The following is a 27,596-nucleotide window of genomic DNA, read 5'->3' on the forward strand; positions in this document are numbered from 1 at the left end:
CTGAGGAAGCTTACAGAGACAGGAAACTAACCATTGAAGATAAAAGATGGGAGCCAATGATGAAATTGATGTGAAATATACAAAATTATATAATGTATAATGGGGTGGGGGTGGGTGGGGGTGTGTGTGTGTGTAGAAGACAATTTTCACCTATTTGAGTGAAACCACATAATTTAGTCTGCTAGGGCTGCTGTAACAAAAACCACAGACTGGGTGGCTTAAACAACCAAAATGTATATCTCAAAGTTCCAGAGAATGCAAATTCAAGATGAAGCTGTCAGCAGGATTGATTTTTTTCGGCAGTGTCTCTCTTTGGCTTGCAGAAGTTGGCCTTCACACCATGTCCTCAAATAGCCTGTTTTCTATGCAAGCATGTCTCTGCTATCTTTCTCTCTCCTATAAAGATATCAGTCATTGGATATTGGATTAGAGTCTTAAACTTATGACTTCATTTAACCTTAATAGCCTCTGTTAAGTCCCTCTTCAATAGTAAAGTTGGAGGTTATGATGATAATAATAATAATAATAATAATAGGCAACATTTACTGAATACTTTAATGAACACTTCCTGTGTTAAAAAAAGAAACAACCAACCCCAAAATGGAGTCCTTAATGCCCAACTATAAAAACTTTGCATTTTGTACAACCATTTGCAGAGCCTACCTGTTTGCTAGATGGGAACAGATTCATTTAATGAGGCCAGTTAGATTCTAAATTTATCTCTGGATTTTTTTTTAATAGGTCACATATTTACAAAGTGATGAGTTAGGATTTGAAGAATGTCTGTCTGATTCCAGAGTCCACTACTTTCACCAGGATTCTAAGTAAGCTGGAGGAGAATAATCACACCAGCATACACGAAGGCTAACTTTTAAGATATGGTAAGCTCCAAAGTTAATCATAAAAATGATTGATAGATTGGGGTGGGTGACCTACATGAATTAGCACATCACACAAATGATGATAGGCTATTATGCTTTATAAATGATAAGAAAATTCATTCAGAAAATATGTATACACAAGAAATACATGTGGCCTTTAAACTTTAAAATTTCCCATTACCATAGTCCTCAAAGGGCTAAGATTAAAACTTTCATTTAAAAAATAGATGATTTCTTTGCATGAAAACCAATGAGAAATTGTTGCACACATGTTAGCATGACGATTATAAAAAGGAATGATCAAAAAATGTGTTGGTGATGATGTGGAGAAAAGGGAACCCTTATACACTATTGGTGGAAATGTAAATTGGTACAGCATGTATGGAGAAGAGTATGGCAATTCCTCAGTAAATTAAAAATGGAACTAACATATGACCTCAAAATTCTGCTCTTGGCTCTTTGTCCAAAGAAAATGAAAACACTAATGAAAAGGTAGAGCACCTCCCAATTCATTAAATTATTTACAATAGTCCAGGAATAGAAACATCCTAAGTGTCCTGCAGTGGATGAATTAATAAAGATGTACACACACACACACGATTATTATTCAGCACCTTAAGTTTATTATTCAAGTGCCTTAAGATCTCTCTTTCACATAGTCTCTAAAAACAGAAACAACAGCAACAACAAAACAGACTCACAGATATATTTCTGGCAGTTGCCAGAAATGGGATTGGATTTTTTTGTGGGAATAAATGGGTAAAGGGGCTTAAAAAGAAATATATTTTCCCTAAAACAGGTAAAATAAATAAATAAATGATTTCTATAATTCATAAAAAAGACTGTCTCAAACTTTGCTTGAGGGAGGATGGCTTGATATATATACCTATTAATCTAGTAATCTACTTCTTGAAACCTGCCATAAATAAAACATCAAAAATTCAGAAAGACTTATGTGCAGGAATATTCATGATAATACCATTATAAGATATATAAATCCTGAAAATGACTTAAACATCCAAAAACACATGATTAAATAAAATAATAACCCATTTCTAAATCAAACTTTTGAAATATTTTAATATTAATTAAAAACACTTTAAGGAATGCAATGTAACATTTTTATACTGTTTTATACTAAATTTTGAGAGACAAACATCATGTATCAACTTAGAAAATAAATAAAATACAACATGGTTGTTAAGGGATATGGTTGATTTTTTTCTATATTATTTGTAATTTTCTATATTTTTTCAATTTAAATACTATGAGTATGTGTGATATTTTAAATAATAATTAAAAAATCATTGACTAAGAATGTGAAAACCTCTAATGGGTCTATTGAATTAAATGTGAGAATAATAATAGGAAAAGCATAAAAAATGAGAAATGCATAGGAAAGCATCAAATATAGGCAGCAACCTCTGAATCACAGCACTTTTTTTTAAGTATGTCTGTAGACAGCAAAAATTATAGAGCATTTCACATTTAGGTCTGGAGGACCTAAAAATCAAACAGGACATTTAAAAGTCCTAGTTGAGTGGTACTACATATTGACTGACAGATTGTGGTATGTGTAGGGATTTTACATCAATTATTCCAGGGATGATAGGCATTACTACATTCTTCCCCAATCTTTTTTTGCATCAGAAACTTCCCTGTGGGGTTGGGTGTGTGTGTGTGTGTGTGTGTGTGTGTGTGTGTATCTGCGTGTCTACCTGGTTCCTCCAGTCTTCCCAACTTCATAAATAAACCTTCATGTGAGTGAATAGGGGAATTGACTGATTCTCTTACATTCAAAATCAACAACTTTTTGTTTTTCTCCTTTCTTCCTCATCTAATTTGTATTTTGAAGTCTTGGAGGGGAGAGGAAATCTAGTTTTTCTGATTTGTCTATTCTTGAAATATTTTTTTTCTCCTCACAACCACTGGGATGCCCTTTGAAATCTGTAGTTTGGAACCTAGTATATGTCGGTGTCCTCTGGGAGTATGAATGGATTGAGAGAAAGTGGATAAAAAAGAAGCTGATAAAAACTATGACATACCCACTACAGTGAGGCAGATCCTTATAAATGATAATTGTTAGAGAAGAGCTCACACAATCAGTTTCTTTTGTAAGATCATATTAAACAGAAGACAACTTCTGTTTACACACAAAACAAATTATCCACAGGAAATTTGCCTTTCAAATTTGACAATTTTTTCAAAATTTTTCTTTTTTCATCCTAACTTACTTCTATACAAACTCCTACTGGTCTGCCTAGAAGGAAACCAAACTATTCCCTCCTCTTAGCATACAATCTGAGAGGTCATCACTGAAACTCAGAAATAGACCCACTCTTTTTTTGCAATCTCAGTAGACACTGTCCATGTTCTAGCCCAGAGAGTGATCTATTTCCCCCTCAAATTGAAGCTTTACAGGACATGGTAGGCAAAACTCATGCTTGATGACTTACTCATTCTCTTATCACCAGCACACCTGGACAGGGTGAATACTCAGTAACTGTTTCTTGAGATTTTCAGGGTATACAACTGTATTGAATTGAATTGACAGGCTATGGGCGATTTCTTGGCTGTATCATTTTGCTGCAAGGTAATTATCTGATTATGTTTGGAATGGTCATGATAGACACAATTAGCCTCACACCAAAGGAGGAGGTCTCTGACTTTGTCTATCGCGTGTTGACTGGAAAGTAAGTTCATGGTCAAGGTAGGGTGAGCTTCCCATTTATTTTACCCTAGGGAACATTTTAAAATTTTAGTTCCAAAAGCAACTTTGTATTTGTGTTAGTTATATTGAAGAGAGATTATATACCAAGATGACTACAAAGTTGCAGTTTAGAAAACCATTAATGAGTTATGTCTATTTTCCACCAATTGTTTTTCCCCCTGTGACAGTCATGATACATACCAAGTGACATACAACTATATAAAAAAAATTGACTACACACATCAATTTTAAAATAATACTATGATGATGGTCCTCCCTGGTGATGCAGGGGGTTGAGCACAGCACTGTGAAGCTGTCCACAGCCTCTGCAGTGCAGGTTAGATCCCCGCCAGCCACGGAGATACCCACATGGCGTGGCAGACCTCTCCTGTCTCGCCCGCTGCTCCCCTCAGCAGTGTATTTCAGCCAGTATGCCTGTTCTGTTCCCCACTCTGTCTCTGGTGAATCTTCTCACCCTCCCATACATCTGGACTGTACCCCAGTTCTTGTATACATGAATAAATAAATCTTTAAAAAAAAAACTATGATGATGAAGTTCAGCATATAATGTGATTGAAACAATTGCTGTGAGTCTCTGCCCAGATTACCATGTAGCTATTTTGTTCCTGAGGTTTGCTGTCACTTGGGACTCCATCATGCAAACAGGTGCAGGTGTCCTCAGCTCTTGAGTGCTAGCCCCCTCTGAGCTCAGGAGCTCAGCACTATGAACAAGGTACGTGATTCCTCCTTGTGGGGCTCACTGATGCCTTTGCTCGGTTTTATTTTACCATGTTGCAGACTATTTTTCCATTTATAAGTGGGTGGGGTGATTCTTACTCACATTATCTCCTTATGGCTTATAACAATACATTTAGCAATTCAAACGAAAGTAAGAGGTGTCTTTTTGCCATATTTTTTTCTTAGACCACATCATTTCCCCAATGAATACACAAAGGCTACCTGATATCTGGCTGGAGATAGAATAAATTAGGGGAAGAATAAAGAACACTGAGGAAAATAACCCAAGTTAGTATTTCAATACAGTACCCTGTCACCCTTGAACCAAAAAAAAATGAAAAACCTACAAGATACAATAAAATTGAAAAATTGTTGTCAGTTACCCTCAAGTTAAATAGCTCTTCCAGGAGATTTGAGATGGGATAAATGGATATTCTGAGTCTATGTAAATTTGTAATTTAAATCAAGTCTTGATCCTGTATCAGTTAATGGGTCTAACCTGGAAGTTGTAATCCGTTTCAGGAGGTTCCTAGAGTTCAGATTCAGTTTAGGTTTTCCAGGGTTTCTCAAAAAATTATCAATTCTAACTCTGCTTACACAGAAGCCAATTGAACATTTAGGTATAACCAGAACCATCTGCAGCCTGTGAGCACCTTTGAGAGACACCTGCAGTGTCTCTGCAGGTGAGGCTACCTGTTAAACCCTGGAATTGTGTATCTGCCTGACTTACCACCCTCCATTTGCACTAGACCTGCCCTCCATATTGTGGTATCCTCAGCCTCTACGGCGGCCCCTGGAATGTATTAGACTCTCAAGATATGCTTATTGGATTGTTATGGAAATAAATATAATTCTTTGTGTCTTCCCTAAATCAAATCTCTACTCTCACTGCAGCTGTGCAGCAATTTTATAGAGAGGTTCTTTTACAGTAATTCGACTTTGAAACCTTTGTGCTATTGGATTGTACTGGCACAGTCCACCCATTGCAAATGTGCTGGTTCATATGCTAGGATGGTTTCTGATTTCTGCAGGGGAGCCAAGTGATTCCCAGAACATAGAATTGTGCTATTATTCCAACTCCCTTTACTTATTTTGAGAGCAACTCAGAATCTAGGCATTAAAGGAAAACCCCAAATTTCAAACATGAAAGTGACAAGAACTTCCATTTTCTTGACATTCTTCTCAGGGAATAGTGGCTGTTATTAGGTTGGATTTGACAGCATTGATTGATTGTCCATTTGATTTAAAAGCACAATGCCCACCCCCACCCCCCTTCATTTTATTCTTGCCGGGGACCCTTTAAAATTTGACTAATTTTTTTTAATGCCACTTTTATTTCACCACCCCCAGGTAATCCTCTTAACTACTAACAGACTTGGAAAGAGAATAATTTAATAATATGCCAGTTTGAGTGGAAGTCAATTTTTATTTTCTTGCTGTTGACCAACTTGAACTCATTTCTGTTTCTCTGTCAACTAGAAGCCAAATCCAGTTCCTTCTGACTTATATTGTTCTTTGCAATATCTTTGTCTCACATCTGTCCTAATAACATTCTGACTTTAGTCCATGTTTAAGACCTGTGGGTTTCAGTTAAATGAAGGTGTCCTAGAACCCAACCTGAGTCTCCTCAGCTTTCTGAGTCTGGCATAATCATCCTCAAAATAGCTCAGAGCCCAGTGGAATGAATTTTGCCTTGACTGACCTGGTGGAGTTGACACGCACCAGTGACAGCCTGAGCTTGCTTCTATACTAACTAAACTTCATATTCACCTCCTAGGGGAAATCTCCCCAAGCTCACAAGGTAGACTGAAAAAGATGACTAGGAATGCATTTGATAGAGACAGAGGAAGGTATAGAAGTCATCCTAGACAACCACCCTCTCTCTCATCCTCTTCCTTCCCCTCACCTTCTTTTCCTCTCTCATCTCCCAACTCTTGTGCTGCTCAATTAAAAGTAAATTAAACAGAAGATCCAAATAGAGATTTCTTTATATTAAATATCTCAAAAACAAAAGCACTGACACTGTGCCCTTTTGCTTTTTTGCTATAGTTCAGTTAAGTCGGCTGGCACAGATCTTCATAACTGCAAATATTCATTTATAAAATTAGTCTGAAATAGGTCATTATCACCATCACTGCTGTCATCACCATCAACATTATCGTCGTCATCATCATCTACCACAACAAGGGTTTTATTTTTCAAAGGTTTGTTTTTGTTTCTTTTTATCTGGTCCTTTGTTTATATATATATATAAAGTTTATATATATAAAGTTTATATATATTAAAAGTTTATATATATATATAAACTTTTATAATTTTTTTTTATAATGGAGTAGTACTCCATTGTTCATATATAACACATCTTCTTAGTCTTCTCCTCTGTCCATGGGCACTGAGATTGTTTCATAACATGGCTATTATAAATAGTACTGCAGTGAACACTGAAGTACATATATCCTTGATAGTGTTTTTGTAGTCTTGAAATAGATACCTAGAAGCAGAGTTGCTAGATTACGTAAGTACTGCTTGCTGATCAGTTGCACCTCTGGAGTTCTGAAGAAGCTGATGGATTATAATGTAGATCTATTTTCAGTATTTTGAGAAACCTCCATACTATTTTCCATAGGTGCTGGATTAGTCTATATTCCCACCAACAGTGTAAGAGAGTTCTTTTTTCTACATACTTGTAGAAGCACTTGTAAGCACTTGTTTCTGGCTTTTTATTTATTTGTTTTTTAAGATTTATTTGTTTTTGCATACAAGAGCTGGGGTACAGGCCAGAGATGTGGGGGGTGAGAGGATTCACCAGAGACAGAGTAGGGAACAGAACAGGCAGACTGACTGAAATATACTGCTGAAAGGAGAAGCGGACAAGACAGGAAAGGTCTGCTGCACCATGTGGGTTGCTCCCTGCCAGCCGAGGATCGAACTCGCGCTGCAGAGGCTGTGGATTGCTTCGTAATGCTGTGCTTAACCCCTTGCGCCACCAGGGAGGCCCTTATTTGTTTGTTTTAATATGGGCCATTCTCATTAGTATGAGGTGGTATCTTATTGTGATTTTTCATTTCCTTGATGACGAGAGATGATGAACAATTTCTCATTTGCCTGTTGGCCATCTGTCTTTGTTCCTTGGAGAATGTTTATTTAGCTCTTCTGCAGAACTGACGCTACCAGAAGAGGAGTAAATAGGTGAAGGAGCTCAATGAACTGTGGAGGAAGATTATTGGCAATTCTTTGATGGGCATGGTGTAGTAACACATCTCTAGAGATGTGAGTCTATACTCCCAAAACATATCTAGAGGTATAAATCAGCTTTACCTCAGTAAATATAATTTAAACAAAATTAAATGTGATTATGTGTACTTCCTGCTTCTAATAGACTTAAAGTGCATTTTGATACACATTTATCTAGATACAAATGTAGATATAAATATTTGAAAAAACAGGGCCTCCCTGGTGGTGCAAGGGGTTAAGCACCACCCTATGAAGCAATCCGCAGCCTCTGCAGCAAGAGTTTGATCCCCGGCCAGCCAGGGAGAAACCCACATGCGGAGGCAGACCTCTCCTGTCTCGCCCGCTCTTCCCCTCAACAGTGTATTTCAGTCTGTCTGCCTGTTCCGTTCCCCACTCTGTCTCTGGTGAATCCTCTCACCCTCCCGCGCCTCTGGCCTGTACCCCAGCTCTTGTGTGCATAAATAAATAAATCTTTAAAAAAATACTTGAAAACACAGAACACATTTGATGTTAGTGACTAGATTATTTGCCTGTTCAACACATACTTACATAGCAAAAAGTGATTTCCTAAAGGAAGCTCTGGTATTTTATTCTCGTTTATTCTTTGTATGGTATTAACTAGGGTAGACCCTTAATAAATATTTTTCTTTTTTAAAGAATGAAATCTACTAGTTGCAGAATGGGCCAGCATCAATCAAAATATGCTAAAGGAATTCAAAAAATATCAATGCAAACATTTGAAGAGGACTTCACAAAGAAATCTTAAACATTAAACAAGAAGGAAAAAAAAAAGACCTGAAAGTTTAAAATACAAAGATCTCTCCTAGATGAAAGTCTAAACAAATGTGAGTATAGATGGTCTGAAAGCTTCAAAAGATCGATCTTTTGATAGTCAGTGAGAAGTTCATGAGAGGGAGAGTAACATATTGCAACAATGTTTTAGGAATTCAAATTGAGTGTCACTATGCAGAATGGATTACGTAGAGGAGATAATGGAGGCAAGAAGCTTATAGATATAGACTAAGGAATAATTAAGTGCTATGGGAAAGAAAAGGAAGAAACAGAGGAAGGACATAGAGGCAGATAGTAATAGCATTTAATGGGTGATTAACTTTAAGGAACAAGAGAGAAAACAGAGTCAAAGATAACCCGGAGTCCTCAGGCTTTGATGATGGGGGAGTATGGTGATAACATTAAGCCCTATAGGGGAATACAGTTAAGGCACAATGACTTGTGGGTAAAGAACATAAACTGAACTGTTCACTGGAAAATAAAGGGTCAAGACTATTTGACACAGTCAAGGCTGGAATGTAGTGCTTAGAATATGTAACTAGTTGTTTGGTGATCCACCTGCCCTACATTGAATTCCTTTCTCTTAACCAACAGCCAGAGGTATGCCCTGGAACCCCCAAACTCATGCACTCTAATGGACTCTGGCAATCCATGTGCTCAAAGACAAAGCATATATACTTGGACTGAAAGAACTTTAATAAGATCAGTGCATGTAAAGAAAGAAGAGAAGAAAAGATATTGGGATAGTTTACCAGTGAAAACACACAAAATGACCCATCTCCTTGTGAATAAATGCCCAATCAAATAGATTTGGTCCACTGAGGCCCAAAAGCTTGCCACAAGACTTAGGCACCTTCTGGTGGGGAACCTAGGAAAAGGGCAGAAGGAGCCAGGCAAGTCTGGAATGAAAAGAGCATATTTAAATTCAAAACAAAAGCTGTCATTGTCAGCCTCCCCATGTGCTTCCCACCCATGTGTCTCTTCCATGTCCTCCAAGTCCCTAGTGCAAGCCCAATGTCAAGAATAAGCTCACCTTTCTCAATGTTTCTCTCCTTCTGTGAGTCTCAGTGTTCTCTCTTGAACTCCCACAACTTAGTGCTGAATAGCTTCACCTGGCCACTCAGCTTAGTCCCTCACTGGGAGGGGTCGGGAACATGGTATAACAGGGTGGTCCCCAGGAAAGGGGAGGTTCCAGGTTTCCTGCCCCACTCAAAAGAAGGGTGGAGCTGAGCAGAGAGAGAAGAAGCTGCAGAGGAGACTGAGGAAGGAAGGAAGCAGGGTGGAGAGCCAGAAGGAGGCACATGGAGCCGAGAGACACATGAAGAAATACGCTTGCCTTTTGGTCGTGGACTGGGTGACACAGATGTGGGTGAGAGACCAGTGGGGAGGTGACAATTGCGGTTTTTGTCTTGATTTTGATTTTGCTCTTTTCCTTCCAGACTTGTGTGGTTCTCCCTGATCCCTTTCTGTGGGTTCCCACAGAAAGGTGCTTTGGACTTGTGCCAGGCTTTGATGCCTTGCTCTGGGCCAATCCTGCTTGGGTGGACTTTTACCCATGAGGGGACGGGTAACTTTGGTGCTTGATTTAGAAACTATATTCTTTGCCTTTCCTGTATTGTTTCCTAATTGTATTAAAGTTCCTTTTTCATTAAAGTCTCATTTGTTTTTGTGTTGATGCGGTGGATGGCAGAACCTATTTAGAGCAGGCAGGTTTGCGGGGTCTGGGCTGCCCCTCTCTCTGCCCTGTAACAGTGGGACCCCCCTCTCTATGGAGGTGCCTCTGTTACGATAGGCTGCTTTCGCCCTCCTCTCCTGCACTCATTGTACTTCTAATGGTCTCCAGTAGCAGCATGTCAGTGGTAGATCGTACAATGATAAGGGAAAGTGGTTTCTTTGATAGATCTACTGGCCTGTTCACAGGCAGCTGGATCCTTAAATGGACACTGACCGCTTCTCCTGGTGCCCATGTATCTTATCATTTTAAATAACAATGTCACCAGGTAAATTTTTCAGAACTAGTACCTCTATTATTAAGAATGTATCTCTGTATCCCTTGTCATCTTCATTTACTTCAAGTTTAAATTTCATAGTTTTCAGCTTTGCTCTTTTGTCCAGTATCATTTCCCAATTTGGTATCTGGTATTGTCAATATTTTCTTGTTTAATTAAAAATGGGTGAGGTTTCTCTTTTTTTCATATATCAGTTGTTCCTTTTACTATTATTTGCCTGTTTCCAGAGAGGAAATTAAATCAGAATGTTTGTTGAGCTATGTTGGAGGAAACGTGTTTCTTCATTTTATTTCAAGACACCAAGGGATATTAAATGTTGGCTTAAAGTGAGGTGTGAGTAGAAATTCTAGACCTAACTTCATATGTTTTGTTTTTAAGAAATTGGTCTCCCTGAGGAATGGAAAAGGAGGCTCCAACTTCTTTTTATTTATGAAATATGAAATGATCAGAATATTACTTGTTGGTATCTAAGTGGAGAGATGTGTTACAGAAGAATATTGAGTTTCACTGGTACTTCTACCACATAAAAAACAGTGGAAAATTACCACAGCTATTGTGATAGAATGTTCTTTTTTTTGCATCCTATAGCTATTTAGATGTGACCACTGAGAAGGAAAGTCTTTCTGTGGCATTCTAGAAAAATATCCTCAGTATGCAAAGGTTGATAACTTCATACATGGATTATTAAAGTGGCTCATTTCAATATGTATTATTGAAAATCTGAGAGAATTAAATACATATTAGGTGAATTATAAACTCTTTCCTTCATTTATGTATTTCTCAGAGGTTGAATAAAATTGTATAATGATGAATATTTTCTTTAAATCTGACAATATTATCTTCTACTAGGATCAAGTTGAAAGTTAAGAATCCAAAGAAAGTTTCACAGTAAAACTTGATAAATAAGAGATTGAGAGAATCAACTGTTGAGATCAAAAAAATAACCAGGACTTTAATTATATTTTTTTATAGAGTGAAGTTATTATTTTCCCTGAGGATTTACCTTTTCCACTATTTCATTTTGCCTCCATGGTTTCCTATTCATGTTAAATGGAGGAGCACTATAGCTCATATTTTTCTTTTGCAAAGACTACTTATTCTTTAATAAGGACAGGTAGTGGTTTCTTTGTGGAGCTAATTGACTTTCTTGCTGTGCACATAGAACCTTAGAGCTAAAGTAATGAGTTTTAGATAAATAATGGAAGTTTCTTAACTTTATAAAAGTTACTTTCAAAAGGTGCTGATATTTAATATGATATAGAACCACTGAAGAAATTATTTTACTTATTAAAATATTGTAAAAAATATACTTATTTTTAAGTCTGATGTTAAAAAAAACTCAGATGCACTTTCTACAAAAAAATATAAGTAGTTTCTAAGTGCAGGTTTGAACATGAGAATTCTTTATTAACATTCATAATAATTTTAAGTGCTGAAAAAAAGACTCAGTGCAGAAAACAAAAACTATGTGTGGTAGATACAATTAGTAAAATGAAGCTTACAATTGCTAATTTATCCAAGATAATGCAACTAATAATTTTGGGAATATATAGAGGCAAAAAAGGAAGCAGTGCTTGGCTTTGCCAAGGAACATGAGTTAGACAGTTATATGGATTTTATACAAAGAGGGAAGAGAAATGATGTGAAAGTTGTTTTGGACAACATGATATTAATACAATATATTAAAACCAAGAAAATAATTTCAACTACCTTAGAAATGAGGATTAACACCAAACTAAACAAAAAAGTCAAATTCTCAATAGAAAAAGAATTACTGCTACTTAAAATGTTCAATGCAAATAAATACCTTTTGGACTTAGTGGATGACATTCACCACTCCTAACAGCAAAAATAAATAAATAAAATTTAAAAAACACTATTTAACTGGGTATAAATAAATAACCATTGAATGGCTATGCTGCAAAAATATTTTTACTTAATTGCAATTTAACAAAAATATGTTATTCAATTATGAGAGAAATAAAAATTAACATATTGACATCATAAAGAGATAATTATTTGAAAACTCACTTGAATACCTAAGTCTTAGTACCTATTCACTACTTTATGCATGTAAGCCTTATACTTTTTAGTAGTATTAAATAATTTCAAAGCTAATTAGGATTATTTTAAATTGCTGTTAAAATAATTTTGTGTTTTTATTTATACTACAGCTAAGTGTGAGAAGACCTGACACAAAGTGAATGATGTACATGTCAAGAAATGATCGTGGAGAGTACATAAAATTGACAACTAATCTAGAGCTAGTTTCTGCTTTTTGTGGGATATCATCTGTAAATTTAAGGTATGACAAGTTTCATAATTTTATATATTAAAAATAGAAAAAATCATCTATTGTATTTACAGATATTTTGATGGTTTTTGAAATTATTCTGGTAAAAACTAGACCATAATACTTTAGCTTATAGTAAAATGCCTGGACACCATTATTGTATATATTTTCATATATATAAACCTTAATCTAATGATTAGGAATGAGAATTCAGCTTACATATTTCTTGATCTTCATAATCCCATGTTTAAAATTTAAAAAGAGAATGGTTTTTAATTGTAATTCACTGGTATGTTTAATATAGGGGGTCTTATATGTTCAGAAATGATTCCCTGTCCTGTAATTCTTGTATACAAAAGACAACATATGGCCTTTGTAGTTTTGCAGTTACCTATAAGTCTCTGTTTCTTATACAAGCCCTGACAGCACAGGAGGAAATATCCAAGTAGACTCAAGTGTTACACTTATCTCCTACTGAGAAAATACTATATTCCACTACTTGTGATGAGAGTAGTTAATCATGAAATAAAGTGAAGTTTCCATATAAATAAAATGACAGTTCAGTGCAAAGAATTGAAGCAAATCAAGACACTGGTTTTTGATGCTTACTAGAAAAGAATCACCTCCACATTAACCAAATAATTGTATTTCAGTGTAATTATTTTGTGTCATAAACATTACCTTCTTTCATGAATTTTCTTCATCACCTTTCCTAAATAAGCAGAACTATAAACCACGTCACCATAGTTATGTGCCACCTTAATCCCTGTGATCTGTTAATATGATAAGATATCATTTCTATGATTATGCTATGCTATTTGGCCCAGTTGTCTTTAATACAGAAATTGTCTGTGTGACTCTGACCTGATTATATAAGTCCTTACAGACAAAAGAGGGAGGAAAGGCAGAAAGATTTGAAGTGTGAAAAGGGTTCAGTATGCTATTGCCAGCTTTGAGGCTGGAGACTGCCATATGAAAAGGAATATGGGCAGTCTGATGGGAAAGAGAATGAACTCCCACCCCTGACAGCCATAAAGGAACCAGGAACCTTAAACCATAAAGAACTGGATTATTCCAACAAATTTAATGATCCCGGAATGGATCCTTTCCCAGAGCTTCCAGAAGGAGCACAGACAACCTCAATTTCTGATTTGTTATGTACCCTGAATATAAACCCAGACAAGTGTTCCTAAACTTTAGATTTAGCTAATATATGGGTGTTGTTTTAAGCCTCTAAATTTGTGGTAATTCATTATGCAGCAGTAGAAAATTTATAGTCTTGCATTTATTGTTTTTTGGAGAATAGGAAGCATTAGTCAATTATTTAGACTCTTAGGTCTTTCAACACAGTAGATAGTTCTGGAAAAAATTATGATAATTTTTAAGTGAAAATTCAGGATTGGACTACATTGGATAAATATATCTTCAGATGTCCTCTCAAAATTCACACTATTGAATGACATAAAAATTTGTATTTGGATTGAGTGAATTTAATAAGAATGACAAACTGAATTCTTCCAATCTTAAAAATAGATTCTTGATATTTCTATCTCCACATATCTTATTTTCTGCTATACCAATAGTTGTTATTTCAGGATTATATACAGAAAATAAAACTGGAGAGTCACAAGTATAATTCCTGAACATCCTAGAGGGCTATATTTTCCTGTTTCTCTTGGGGCCATGTGATTGACAATGGTATATGAACAAAAACAATATATGCTATTCTCATATGTGGCCCTCAAAAGATAAATAGCACAATTCTCTGGTCTTTTCTGCTTCTTTCATGGTGACATCAGTGATCATTTGTTTAGGATGGCAGCATCAAGCACATAAAAAAGAAACAGATTCCTGAATTATTGTATACAGGAAAGCTCCCTAGTGGACATCTTAAAATCATGACGTACTTAGAAAATAATCTCATAATCAATAACTGGATACTATAAGTATCTTGAGGTTTGGGATCTCATTTTATCTCCCTACAAGCCTTAACACTATCCCTGAATCTGGCACAAACTATATGGTCAATAAATAATATTAGTAAATGAATACCCTATTCTAACTGTAATCTGCTTTTACACTAAGGAAAATCATCCGGTCTACTTAACATTCCACTATTGACCTTTGATCAACAATTCCTTCAAGCTCCTCTGATAGCCAGACTCCTGGAGAAATAATACAAATTGTCCTCTTGAAACATACTACCTACATTCTCCAAGTCCTATCCTCCAGAATATTATCACAATTATGTAGCTCTGAAAAGATTTCACATCCTTCCTATTACAATGAAACTAACAGTCAAACACTCCTCCCAAATAAAGGCAAATACATATGCTTAAAATAACAATTCGGGCAATTAAATAAAATTGACTTTTTTCTAGTAAGGTGATGTCTGCCCACTTTTTTCTGTCTGCTCAAATATATACCATTTTTAGATAAAATATAAAACTTAAAAAATAAAATAACATCTATTTGAAAAACATGGTGAAGAGTACTATATACTAAAACTTGAATCCATATGCATGGTATAAGTAGGAACTGAAATGAAGTGATTAGAAGTTCAACTCCTATGCAAATACAAGCCAGGCTTGATGCCATAAATTTGGGAGTTAGGAAAAGAGCCTCCAATTGTAATAAACACCAAAAACCGCCTAGGGCCACTAGTAATACTCTGTTCAGAAACTTGTTGCTTGATTAGGGAGTTGAAAAAAGCAGTAATGGCTAATAGCTTTAAACTGGGACAAACTAACTGGTGGGTCAGCACTGAATTTGCAACATCCATAAAGAGCAGAGTTCTAAGTTGTCAGCTTATGACCTAGTCTCAAATGCCTGTTACTCAATGTCTCAAAAGGATTTTTTTCTGGAAATTGGAAAAGTTCTGAAAGAGTTGGTGTTCAAGAATGAAGAGAATGATGTTGAAGAAGAAAATAACACATGGCACGTAATCCCCTTTATAGTAAAATTATGGTAATACTATAGCACTGGAAATAGTACAATAATAGTATAGGTATGGAAACATAATTTAATGGCATAGAGAAATCAGCTAGCAGCCAATTGCTCTTCACCATTTCATATAAGGGAAAAACTGAAAATTATCTAAATTTATATTAGTAGTCTAAGGATATGTAAAATATGGTAGGTCATGTTCAGAAATATTATATTAGAATTACCTAATTAGAATTCTGTGTTTAATAAAAATGGAAATTTTTAAAAATAAAATGAAATTGGACATCAATATCCAGCACATAAAACATCATGTTATTTATAAGTGTAGTCGTCTCTCCTCCCTATCTGTGGAGGACTGATTGGTTACAGGACCCCCATTTCAAAATCTTCAAGTGCTCAAGACCTCTTAAAATGGCAGTGGTGTTTACATATAAACCACGCACATTCTCTTGTAAACTTTACATCTTTCCTAGGTTACATAATACTTAATACAAGATACTGTATTGTTTAGGGAATAATGACGAGTGAAAAAAAAAATGTATGTATTTGGTGTAAACACAGCCATGGTAGGTTTGGTCTTCAGAGTATGAAGCTGGTTGAATCTGCAGATGCAAATTCACAGATATGCCACCATGGACATGGTTGACTCAATGTACTTTTATATCGAAGTTTTGCTTTGAAATGTTACAAACTAATTCAAGGTTATGGTTACCGTTTGTGCCAAAAGGAATGTTTAACCCTTGAAACATACAGGAAATTTAATAATGTGAGGGTTTGTTTCTTTCTTGTATCAATGGGAAGATTTAAAAGAAGTATGACAAAAGTTAACAATTTTTCATTTTAGTTAATAACTAGAGGGTTATTCTAGATAGGTAAATTGTAGTAATCTGTGCTGGGCTTTTTTTTTTCCCGATAAAATGTGCTTAATGTGAAGTTTGACACATAATTTATTACCTTCAGACCTTTGAAACTTTAACTCCCGATTGATACTACCTGGAAGAGCAGCTAATATATGATAATTATAAAATAGGCCTCGTTCCCAATCTAGTGTTCCAAAGATGGCATCTGAATAAACACGTGGGCAAGAAAAAAACGTGGACCTCTTGACAAGAGCACCCATACATGTAATACCCTCCAAGTATCTCAAGATAAGATTTTAGAGAAATATTATGATTTTTCTTAAGGAGTGAAAAGTATCATTAGAATGTATATCTCTAATCAGTGTTCTCTGAAGCAGCAAACACATCGGCCACCTTTATCCAATTGGCAGGAACTCAACACACTCCAGTAATTAGGTCGGTTTGAGCAAACACAATGGGAGGGGAAACAGCAAGGTTTTTTATTCCTCTCCAATCAGGGAATAGTCAGGCAGCGCTGTACAGGGAGAATCACGCTCTGTCAGTTTTGTAGGCTCCTGAGGATAGGACACAAACCTTATGTCCTTGGACCATGCCAAGTTCTTTATCTTATCTTTCCTTTCACTGACACTGGAATGTTGTCTTTGTCCCAATTGCTATCACAATAATTATGAATGAAATTCGGTACAAAATGGTTGTGGAATTTCTGATTTATTAGATTTTAAAAGAATCCGGTACTCTGTCATAATAGTGAATAGGAAAGAAATTAATTCTTTGCTGAATAGAATTGCTATTTAGCTGCTTTGTTTCTCTTTAAAGTATAACCCAAATTGGAGTAATTATCATTGGAAGTCAGGAACCTAAAGTGGCCTAAATTATTTTTCTTGTTCAATTCAGTAATTGTACTTGCATTAATAACAGTATTTGTCTATAGAGCTCCAGACATTTCAGTTTGTTAGGAGTTGTTTAAGCCAAATCAAATATTATTAATGCATGCACCAAACAAAAGGGTAAAAGAGGTTTCAAACAAGACAATTAGAGAAAGGAAGAAGTAAAGAAGGAAAAAAGGCTCATACAGATTATATCTTTGGTTGAAAATGTTAGGGGCATAATGAATTTAAAATTTTTGTTTTTAACCCCATCTTGGCTTCATCTGCACTTTGAAAATAAGCTACATGAATTTTTCACTAGCACTTAATGTTAGATGGTTTCAGATAAAATTTCTTTCAAACCCTGAAAGCAGACTATTTCCTTATATCAGCTAATGCCTGAGAGTGTGACCCATAATGATGTTTGGCAGCTTCTTGGCTGAGCTGCATAATAAAAAAAAAAAAAAAGTAATACCTTGAATTCTGAATTGTGTCCTTCCTCTGGGGTTGGGAAATTCTTTGCATCACCCTTTTATTACTTAACTGATCATACAAATTTCAAGGTGTATGTTTACAAACATTTTGTTGTGTTTTTCATGCTATTAGCTTTCTGAAGCTTTCTCTTTCCAGGTTTCTATGGCAACAAGGGTACGGCACATTCATTAAAAAGAAGTTCTGTTTAATTGATCTACTAATGTATTGCTTAATAGTAACTGTTAAGCAGTCTTTTGTTTCCAGGTCATATTTAGGGTTCACCTATTTGCATAAAAACATTTCATTAGCTGAAACCAATTATTAATAGTAATTTTCTTTCTTTAGTTTTAAATAACTGAACCCTCATTGAGGTTTTCTGAATAGCAAATATTTGTAGCTTTCAGAATACACTTGCTGTATGAGCTTGGCTTGCTTTGTTTCTGTGAACAGCAAGGAAATTACAGAGCTTGAAATTTTTGATGAAAGAAGGCAAAAATAAGGTGCCTCTTCCTTTTAATTGAAAGTTAGGTAATCAGGGAAGCTAACTCTCAGCCACATCATGTATTTGATAACAATGATAGTTTTTTTTTTACTTTCAATATTAAAATATGCAGGATATGAATACAAAATTTATATTGGAGTTTTTCAGTGGTACACAAGGGAAATCCTGACACTGCATGCATATTCAAAGATCAGTAAACATATTTTAGAATCAATGCTTGTAAGTACATAGATTTTTAAGTAAGAAGGATAATATTGTTTTATTTAGATTGAAATAATAAACAAATTATTGTAACACTGCATGCCCAAACACTTGTAAATGATATTTATCTTTCAGTAAAGTGAGATTAATGTGTGTCTGTATATAGTCATGTGTGTACAAAGTTTGCACATATGTATACATTTTTAAGGAATACAGAGCTAGATATAGATCAATATGTAGATATATATATTACATGTATACACCAAATGTTACTTCATAGCACTTTGATAAATAGACTCATTCTCAATTACATAATCAATGCTATAATATTGAAGGATTTGATTCTAAAAATTAAAGTAAGGAACATAATTTGAATGCTAAATATGCGCACTACTAACCAAATATTTTCTTAATATACCAAGTCTTTTCTTTACATATACATCCTTATATTTATTTTGTTTTAATTAGTTAATTTATTTTTAACTGAGATAATATTGGAGTATTCCCATCAGGTATCCCATAGTGTATCTTACATTTAAAAAATAATAATCCTACCCTTATATTTGACCCTTGAAATACTCTTGTCCATCAGTCTCTTGAATTACTTATATTCAATGAATTGTTTCAAAATCACATCATACACCTACAAATACAGTGCTAATGTAGTTTTATAATTTCACTCACATTATCTTTCCAAGAAAATAAAATTAATACACATATTCTTTTTCTTTCTCATTTCTCTCCCTCCCTGCATCCTTGACCTCTGCATGTCTTTGTAGATACAGTAATAGCATTAACATTATGCTACGATTAAAAAGCTAGACAGCACAACAATGCTGCTTGACAAGATATTTTTACAATTCTTTTTGATGTCATTCAGTGAAGAAGGATATCTTTTGAACTATAGTAAATTAAATGGATATTCTCTATGGAAACTCTCTTAGATATCCAATAGATGTTTCTATTTTATAGGATAGAGCATTCATTTCAACTTATAACCAGCAGCACCTTTAATTTTGCTAATAATCATACGCATATTGTTCAAGTTTCAACATAAGTTAAAAATGGAAACTATTTCTGAAATGCAGGGAAGTAACATGCAATTTTTTGATGTGTGACATCAGTAAATAAATTGATGAAGTATGTAAAGCTTTTTTCTCTCTGATTTGTTAGAAATATTTTCATACAAAGTCACTAGATAATTATTGAGTAAATTATCAAACAATCTCTGTCACTGATTATATTAAATAAGCATAAAATAGGGATCCTCTGTAAGGATACCCTTAGGGAACACTGCCATGAGTAAAAAGAATCTTACTTAAAATGTGATCATGGCTGTAACTTAATGGAGTGATGTGAGGGTGGTATATAACAACATTACATTGGAATTTCTTATTGACAGCAAATTAATACTCTTCACAAAATACAAAATCTGAATTTGGAAAGCTATAGTTTTCCTACTTTATCATAAAATGAAGAGGCAGCCTTAAATTCAGAATGTTCAAAGGTGAAATGACATCATTTGAATTTGTGTTAAAACCCCAAATGACTTCTGATCTTGGGATTTAAGTATTTATTTGGTGTATGACATCAGCAAATTAACTTATGGAGGATGCAAAGTTCTTTTAAAAAAGCAAAATATTTTCAGTATACATTTATTTAAATGATAAGTTAGTAATGTTTATAAAAGTTTATTAAGTAAATTTTAAATTTTTTTTTTAATAGAGGCATGTTTTATTTATTTATTTATTTGTTTGTTTGTTTGTTTGTTTATACATGCACTGGGTACAGTCAGAAGCGCGGGAGGGTGAGAGAATTCACCAGAGCCAGAGCGGGGAGCAGAACAGGCAGAAGGACCGAAGTACACTGCTGAGGGGAGCAGCGGGCGGCAGGAGAGGTCTGCGCGCCATGTGGGACCCTCCTCCAGTGGCCGGGGAGCAGCCGGGGATCGAACCGGCGCCGCAGAGGCCGCGGGCAGCTTCGCAACCCAGCGCTCAACCGCTGCGCCACCGGGGAGGCCCTAAATTTTAAATTTTAAGATTATTAGATAACATTTAAGAGAAAAATGTGAACAGGTTAATTTGAAGAAATGTTATCTTCAAGTATATATTTTCCATTAAATATTATTTCCAGAAGAATATTTTAAAAATATATTTGAGAATAAACTGTTTTCTGGTTACCACTGTTTTATAATAAAATGTCCTAAAACTTAGTGGCTTAAAATAGCTGTTTTATGTTTCCACTGTTTTCTGAGTCCAAAATTCTGCATGGTCTCTGTTGAGCAGCTCTCATTTGGGGTTTCTTATGGCACCTGCATGCAGGTAGGGACTGGGAAGGCTCAGCTGGGCAGGATATCAAGAGTGGCCACTCACATATCTGAAAAATAATGTTCACTGTTGAACAGAAATCTGCTGGAGCTGACAGTCAAGTACCTACATATGACCTTTCCAGGATGATAGTCTACACTTTTTATTTGACAGCTACATTTGCTCAAAATAAGTGTCCTAAGAGGACCAAGTAACAGTGACTTAGCTTTTATAATGTAGCTTCAGAAGTCATATAGCATCTCCATCTCCATCTCTCCTCCCCGACCCCACCACCGAATTCTGATACTCTGATTACCTTGACTGAATACTTGACTGAATAGTTGACAGAAGAGAATGTGAAAGTCTTTAGTCTTATTTGACTCAGGATGTCCCCATGTTATCAACACTTTATAGTTGGGGTCCCTATATTCCCTTTTTCCTTACCACTTATTCTTCTTTTAAACTCAATTTCTTGGGTGAATTTTCAGATATTTATCATTTCCATGAATAGAGAGTTCCTCAGGGTTAAAATAGTAAAGAAGGGAGAAGACTCTTATGTAATTTAGTCTTAGAATGAATCAAGATTAGCCTGCTGTTGGCATAGCTCTCCAGTGGTTTTGTACTAAAGAAATTTATGTTTTCATTAGCTCACCTCGCATTATCAAACCCTCTTTTCTCATACTTCTGAATGTTAGGATGCAGAAAGTGTATGGGAGTGTCAGAAGAAAAACAAAATTTGTAAAACTTAGACTTATGAAAAGCATTTCAGGGGGCTCCCTGGTGGCGCAGCGGTTGAGCGCTGGGTTGCGAAGCTGCCCGCGGCCTCTGCGGCGCCGGTTCGATCCCCGGCTGCTCCCCGGCCACCAGAGGAGGGTCCCACATGGCGCGCAGACCTCTCCTGCCGCCCGCTGCTCCCCTCAGCAGTGTACTTCGGTCCTTCTGCCTGCTCTGGCCCCGCTCTGGCTCTGGTGAATTCTCTCACCCTCCCGTGCTTCTGACTGTACCCAGTGCATGTATAAACAAAACAAATAAATAAATAAATAAATAAATTTATAAAAAAAAAAAAAAAGAAAAGCATTTCAGAGTATAGGAGGGAGTTTGGGAAATCTCTTATGAAGGGAACTAATGTAATAAAGTTTTTGGGAAAAATCACTGGGGGATTGATTTTTTTTTAATCTTATTAAAAGAGTAGTAATGGATGGGTGTTTCAGATAAAAGTCAGGGAAGAGTTTCACAAGTAGGGGTACTTATAATGGGTTACAGGAGCAGAGTGACTAACTCATGGTGAATTAGAAAGAGTATAAATAAGCTAATATGACAGGACAACAAACAAGGGGATATGTAAGCTGAATCTCAGGGATAACATGAAATGAACAGTGAAAATTCATATAGGATATGTTAAAGATTTTTATCTTTTTGTCAGCATCACTGTGAATCATCAATGGGGATTTTTATTCTATTTTTGTTTTATTTTGATTGAGATACAATTTAGATGCTATAAATTCACCAATTTGAAGTGCATATTAATGAATTTTGATAAATGTATAAAGTCATGAAACTTCCAGAAATACCTCCATTTAGGAAAGGTGTCATTTTCCTCACCCCACTTACACGCAGCCACCTTGAATTACAAGTTTCAGGATGCTATGATCCAAACGTCCTGAGCAGGGGAGTTCCTGGGAGCAAGGAGCAGAGTTAAGCAGCCAGGTGTACCTGTTTAACATGGACGGCAGCAGGGCCCACTCTCTTCCTTTTCTGGTTTCAACATGGACCGGAGTCCTGCAAGGGAGATTTATTTAAGTAATTTTCTAGTAATCTCAAAGTCAGTCTCTCTCTCCTCTCTCTCCTCTCTCTCTCTCTCTCTCTCTCTCTCTCTCTCTCTCTCTCTCATTCTCACTATTTCTCCACCCTCATCTCCTCCTCCCTCTTTTCCTCATTGGGCAGATTTTCTCATCTCTCAAGTTAGCTTTGGTCTATGTTTGGTTCATTTCTCAAAACTCAAAATATTTGAGTTTTGAAAAAGTTATAGAAGAGATTATTTTATTCTAGGTTGTAGATTCTAGAAGTGACTTCATGCGGCTACTGAAATAATCGACCTCTTAAATATGAAGATGGAAAAAGCAATAGCAGAAAACTATTCAGGAAAAAAAATCAGTTCTTATACCCCAACCACAAACACTTTAGAGAAAATGAGTTGACTTTATTTTCATCTTAACTGAGTTTTATTGTGTCTACTGTTGTTTGCAAACATTTCTGAGAATCTTTCCATAGTATTGCTTTCCATCAAATTTACCAGTGAAATTAGTGTGAAAACTCTGAATTACAGGTTACAACTGAATCAGCATGTAGTAAGCTAGTACTAATTGATTTGACTGCAGATTAGAGTCAGGGCATGTTTCAGAAATGTGTTGCTCTCCATGTAGACATAGGCTTAGTATCAACTGACACTATCTGTCAAGGTCCACCACACTTAAAGAATACAGTCTGATCATGAAATAAATAGCAAAGAAAGTTTTTGATAGATGAAACACATAAATATATTCATGTTCGTAAAAAATAAATCTCTAGATAGGTCATTAAAAACAATACTTCAAAATGCAAACTGACAAGCCAAAAGAGGGTAAATGTGGCGCCATTAGAGCTTGATGTTGCTCCCATACCATTAAAAATGCAATTTTGATCTGCTAATGAAAGTAACATTTTGCTTTTACCATCTCTTTTCACCATCATTCTTACATTGACAATTTGTAGTCAAAAAGAACAAATCACACAGATAATTTGAATATTGGCTTTGTCTTCTCTTCTGTCTAATTTTTCTAAATAGATGAGCTGATAAGTGATACCTTGGTTTATCTAATCTCAACAAATCTCTTTTTGCTCTGTTCAATAATATCACTTGACACTTTTCACAAGCACATTTACTTTAGCATGTAGATTGTTTCTTCACTAAGATTTTGCATCATATGAATAAGCTGTTTATTATGGAATCTAAACATATAATTAAAATGAAGCAATGTGTTCATTTCCTCCTACCACTAATAACTTAATAAAACAAATGGGCAATGTTGCAATAATATCACTTAAATGTTATTTTTAGGTCATCCTTCTGTTGACCATTTCTTGCTATGTTTTTCATTAATTAGTATAAAAGTTTGAATAAAAGTCTAGGTAATATGTTTTACCAAATATAAAATGTTAAATATTTAGTTGTATGTGTTGCAATGTATATTATGTTTTATAAAACAGATCTCTTTATGTGGTACGAGCAAGGGAAAATTTAACATTTTAAGTCATACACTTGTGCTGATAAAATTTCAGATGTTAATAGATAAGTTCCCATTATATAGATGTCTTCCTAGAAAGGACAGCATACTTCATTTTCTCGAGATATTTGTTAGGCAATAAATATTATCTTTGTCTCGTGTATGTACCCTTTCTTTTCCACTATCGCCTTAATGTTACACACCTCAATCTTTTTCCCTTTACTGTTTCTTGAGATTGTTCTATAGAACTACTTGGACATCTGTATCTTTATCTTATTCCTGACCCTTTGTTCAGTTCCTTCAAATTCACATACATAAAGTTGAAAATATTTGTCTTCTTGATGCTCTGATGCGGTCATCTTCAGCTTACTTTTTTTTAGAGGATTGAGATTCCAGAATCTTGAATCATTGTCTCTGCTGGAGAATATTATTACATCCTGTACTTTGGACTGATTTCTTCTGTGACTTCTAAAATCCTTAAGGGTTTTACCAACAAGTGTCTGGGCTTGGATTTTACTTCTGTAACCTAATCTGATTGTATAAGTTTTGAGGGTAACTTTTAAGTCATTTATATTGATAGAGACTGCTGAAATCTTGGATTCCTGCCATATTCTTTTGCATTTTAGCCACTCTTCATTTTAAATCACTTATTACCTTCAGTCTAATTGAGATTTTTAAATTTTAAAAATTATTCCAGTTTCAAATTAAATACATTATTATTTTTTTTAATTATGTGACTTTATTTTTATACCAAGTCCCCAGCATTAATCACTAGCTTTATCTTACTCCCTGACAAATACAAGGTAGTCATTCTGGAAGCCCAGCTTTGATCCCATTGCTGCCTGAGGTACTCTTAACCTTATGCTCCCTCTCTGGTTGAAACCTTGCCCCCAGCAGGTGATCTGGCTTACTGTGGGACTTCTGATTTAGTCTTCCTCACTATTTCAAGTTTGCAGAGATTTTTCCATTAATATTGGAAAATGGCTATATACATCTTCATATTTTTATTGGTTCTTTAATTATTTCTTTGTTTCCATAGAGATGGGCAATTTTAATATGTGCAAATTCCATAATTTTCTTGTGAAATTTGTAGAATTAGCATTTTTATATTTTTCAGTTTTTCTACTAAAGGATATATCACCTTTTTTTCTATTACCATATTTTATATATTAATATATAATTTAAACATTTTTATTATAAGAAATGAGCAAGAAATTTTGTACAAGACTTTTTAAAAAGATGTAAATAAATAACAATACACATATACTGTATAAATATTTATACATTATACTAACACATTAGTTGCCTATGAAAATAAATGAAAGATATGTAAATTGGGATTTTATGTTAAGGAATAAATGAATAAATTGGGATTTTATGTTAAGGAATAAATTGAACAATTATAAAAATAAAGTAGAAAAATAAAGTGGGAACTCTGAAGAATGGTTATCAGATTTCTTTTCAACTGATGCTATAGATTTATAGATGATAGAGTAAATATTAATTTTATATCTATATAGGTATCTGTATGTATATGTGTGTATATATGTATGGATATATCTATATGAGTATGTGTATAGGTAGTAAATGTATGCTCTTTAGGCATTCAAGTGTGTAAATTCATCATTAGTATACAAATAACATTATACCTAAAGGACTCATTAAAAAGTGATCTGAGGTTTAGAGTCATTCATATTATTTCTATGTTTATAATGACTTGTAATTATGGTTCAATTTCAAGCATAAAATTCAAGAAATCTGAACTTGGTGTGGAATCATGGCTTATCAATTAATTTTTCTTTATTTCCGTAAATAATGGTATAAAATATCTTGCAAAAACCCAAGCAACTTACCCAATGTTAATATTAATGGAAATTAAATAGGGCTACAATAGAAATTGTAAATTGTAAATGTCTTTTGTGTCCCTTAGTACTTTTTAGACCTCCCCTTTCTACAAGTAAATATAAGATAAACAATGCAAATTCTGAGTCCTGGAATGAAAAATCCTAAGTGTAAATATGTTTCATAAGTTTCCATTGTTCTATATAACATTTTCCTTTAGTTTGATTAGAGTTCAAAATTATCAGAAATAACTTTTATACTCTTACTGATTTGCAGAAAAAATTTGAAGATCATATTTGTTTATTCCAATTTAAAATTTTTAAAAGGAACTGTTTGTTCTCTCTGTGTGAGTCACGGAAATATGAAATGTAATAAGGGATAAGCAGTACAAGTTACTTTTCCAGTAAGCATATATTGATGACATCAGCATATGTATCCTAAATTTATCAACAAATAGGAAAAATGATCCAAATCACATTTTATTTATTCATTTACATTTAAAAGGACAGGATTATGAGGAAAGGGAGAAAGAAAAAAAGACACCTGCATAATCACAGGCAGGCAGGATCACATTTTAATTTCTCTTTGTGTACCTCAGATCATAGGGAAGAAAAAGTGTATTTCTGAAGGAAAGATACCTGCATTATTACAAAAAGATTTTACATTGACAGGCAAGAGTATTACCTCTTTTAATTTAGTATTTGCTATTACCTGAACTGTAAATTAATTTGCTAATCAAAGAGTAAGTGCGTTTCTTTAAAACTTCCATGCAAATGAAGAACTTCAATAGCCTTATTTGTAAAATAAACGGACTAAGCTGGATGCTTTTTAAGGGAGACTCTCCAATTCTATCATTTTATGAGTCTGTAAATTGAACTTACAAATCTTTAGGCCATGAACCTTTTATTGAAGATTTTCAAGCCAGTGAAATATTAGAAGATAAATGGATATAAGTCTAATAATTGAATTTGAATCTTAGCTCTGATATCCCCTGGCTCTAAGATTTTAGATATTTATCTTTACCAAGACACTTTCTCCAAATGTTAAATAAAGATAACATTTAAATTGACTAACATCAGTAACAGGCATAAAACACCTATAGCACAAATATAAAGCACATATTGAATATTTGTTGACCCAATACATGTACTCAATAGGAATAATGTACTATTATTTTGTTAGTCTATATTCAACAGATGAATAGGTGAGTTAATAACTACAATGTATTTTTTAGAAACATGGTCAATTAATATATATGTTCTTTAAAGTTATACAACTGACTAAATGTTATGGAAGGTATTTAATTGTAGTATGTGAATTAATGGTCACAACTGTGTTTCAGTTAAACTTTCTTTACAAAGTCTGGGCTAGGCTGAATTTGAGGATCTAAGATGTAATTGATTCTTCTTGGAATAAAGTGAATAAATACAACAATAACTGAAAAATTTAATGTACAAGTCACTCTTAATGTGGAAAATTGTACTTTACACAAGATAATTATTTACTGTTTCAGGTTATGATGTAAGATTGATTAGACTCTTTCTCAACTTTTGAAGAGACTCGTCCTCTTAGGATTTATTTCTTTCAACCATCTAGGGCTGGAAGAAACCACAAAAGGAATGGACAATGAAGGAAGAAGTAGTTGATTTTGAAGCTCCAGAACAACTGGAAATGAGAAT

General features: G+C 34.6%; 1 long non-coding RNA gene across 1 annotated transcript; it reads left to right on the top strand.

Annotated features, from left to right (window-relative positions):
- Window positions 1-753: 753 nt before the first annotated feature.
- LOC119260210 (uncharacterized) lies at window positions 754-27,596 on the top strand. The gene is made up of 4 exons (XR_005128720.2): window positions 754-881; window positions 8,221-8,408; window positions 12,539-12,669; window positions 27,514-27,596. It is a non-coding gene; the product is annotated as an uncharacterized LOC119260210 (long non-coding RNA).

Source organism: Talpa occidentalis, unplaced genomic scaffold (assembly GCF_014898055.3).
Source record: "Talpa occidentalis isolate TD23 unplaced genomic scaffold, MPIMG_talOcc4v2.1 talOcc4.6, whole genome shotgun sequence".
NCBI classification, from domain to species: domain Eukaryota; kingdom Metazoa; phylum Chordata; class Mammalia; order Eulipotyphla; family Talpidae; genus Talpa; species Talpa occidentalis.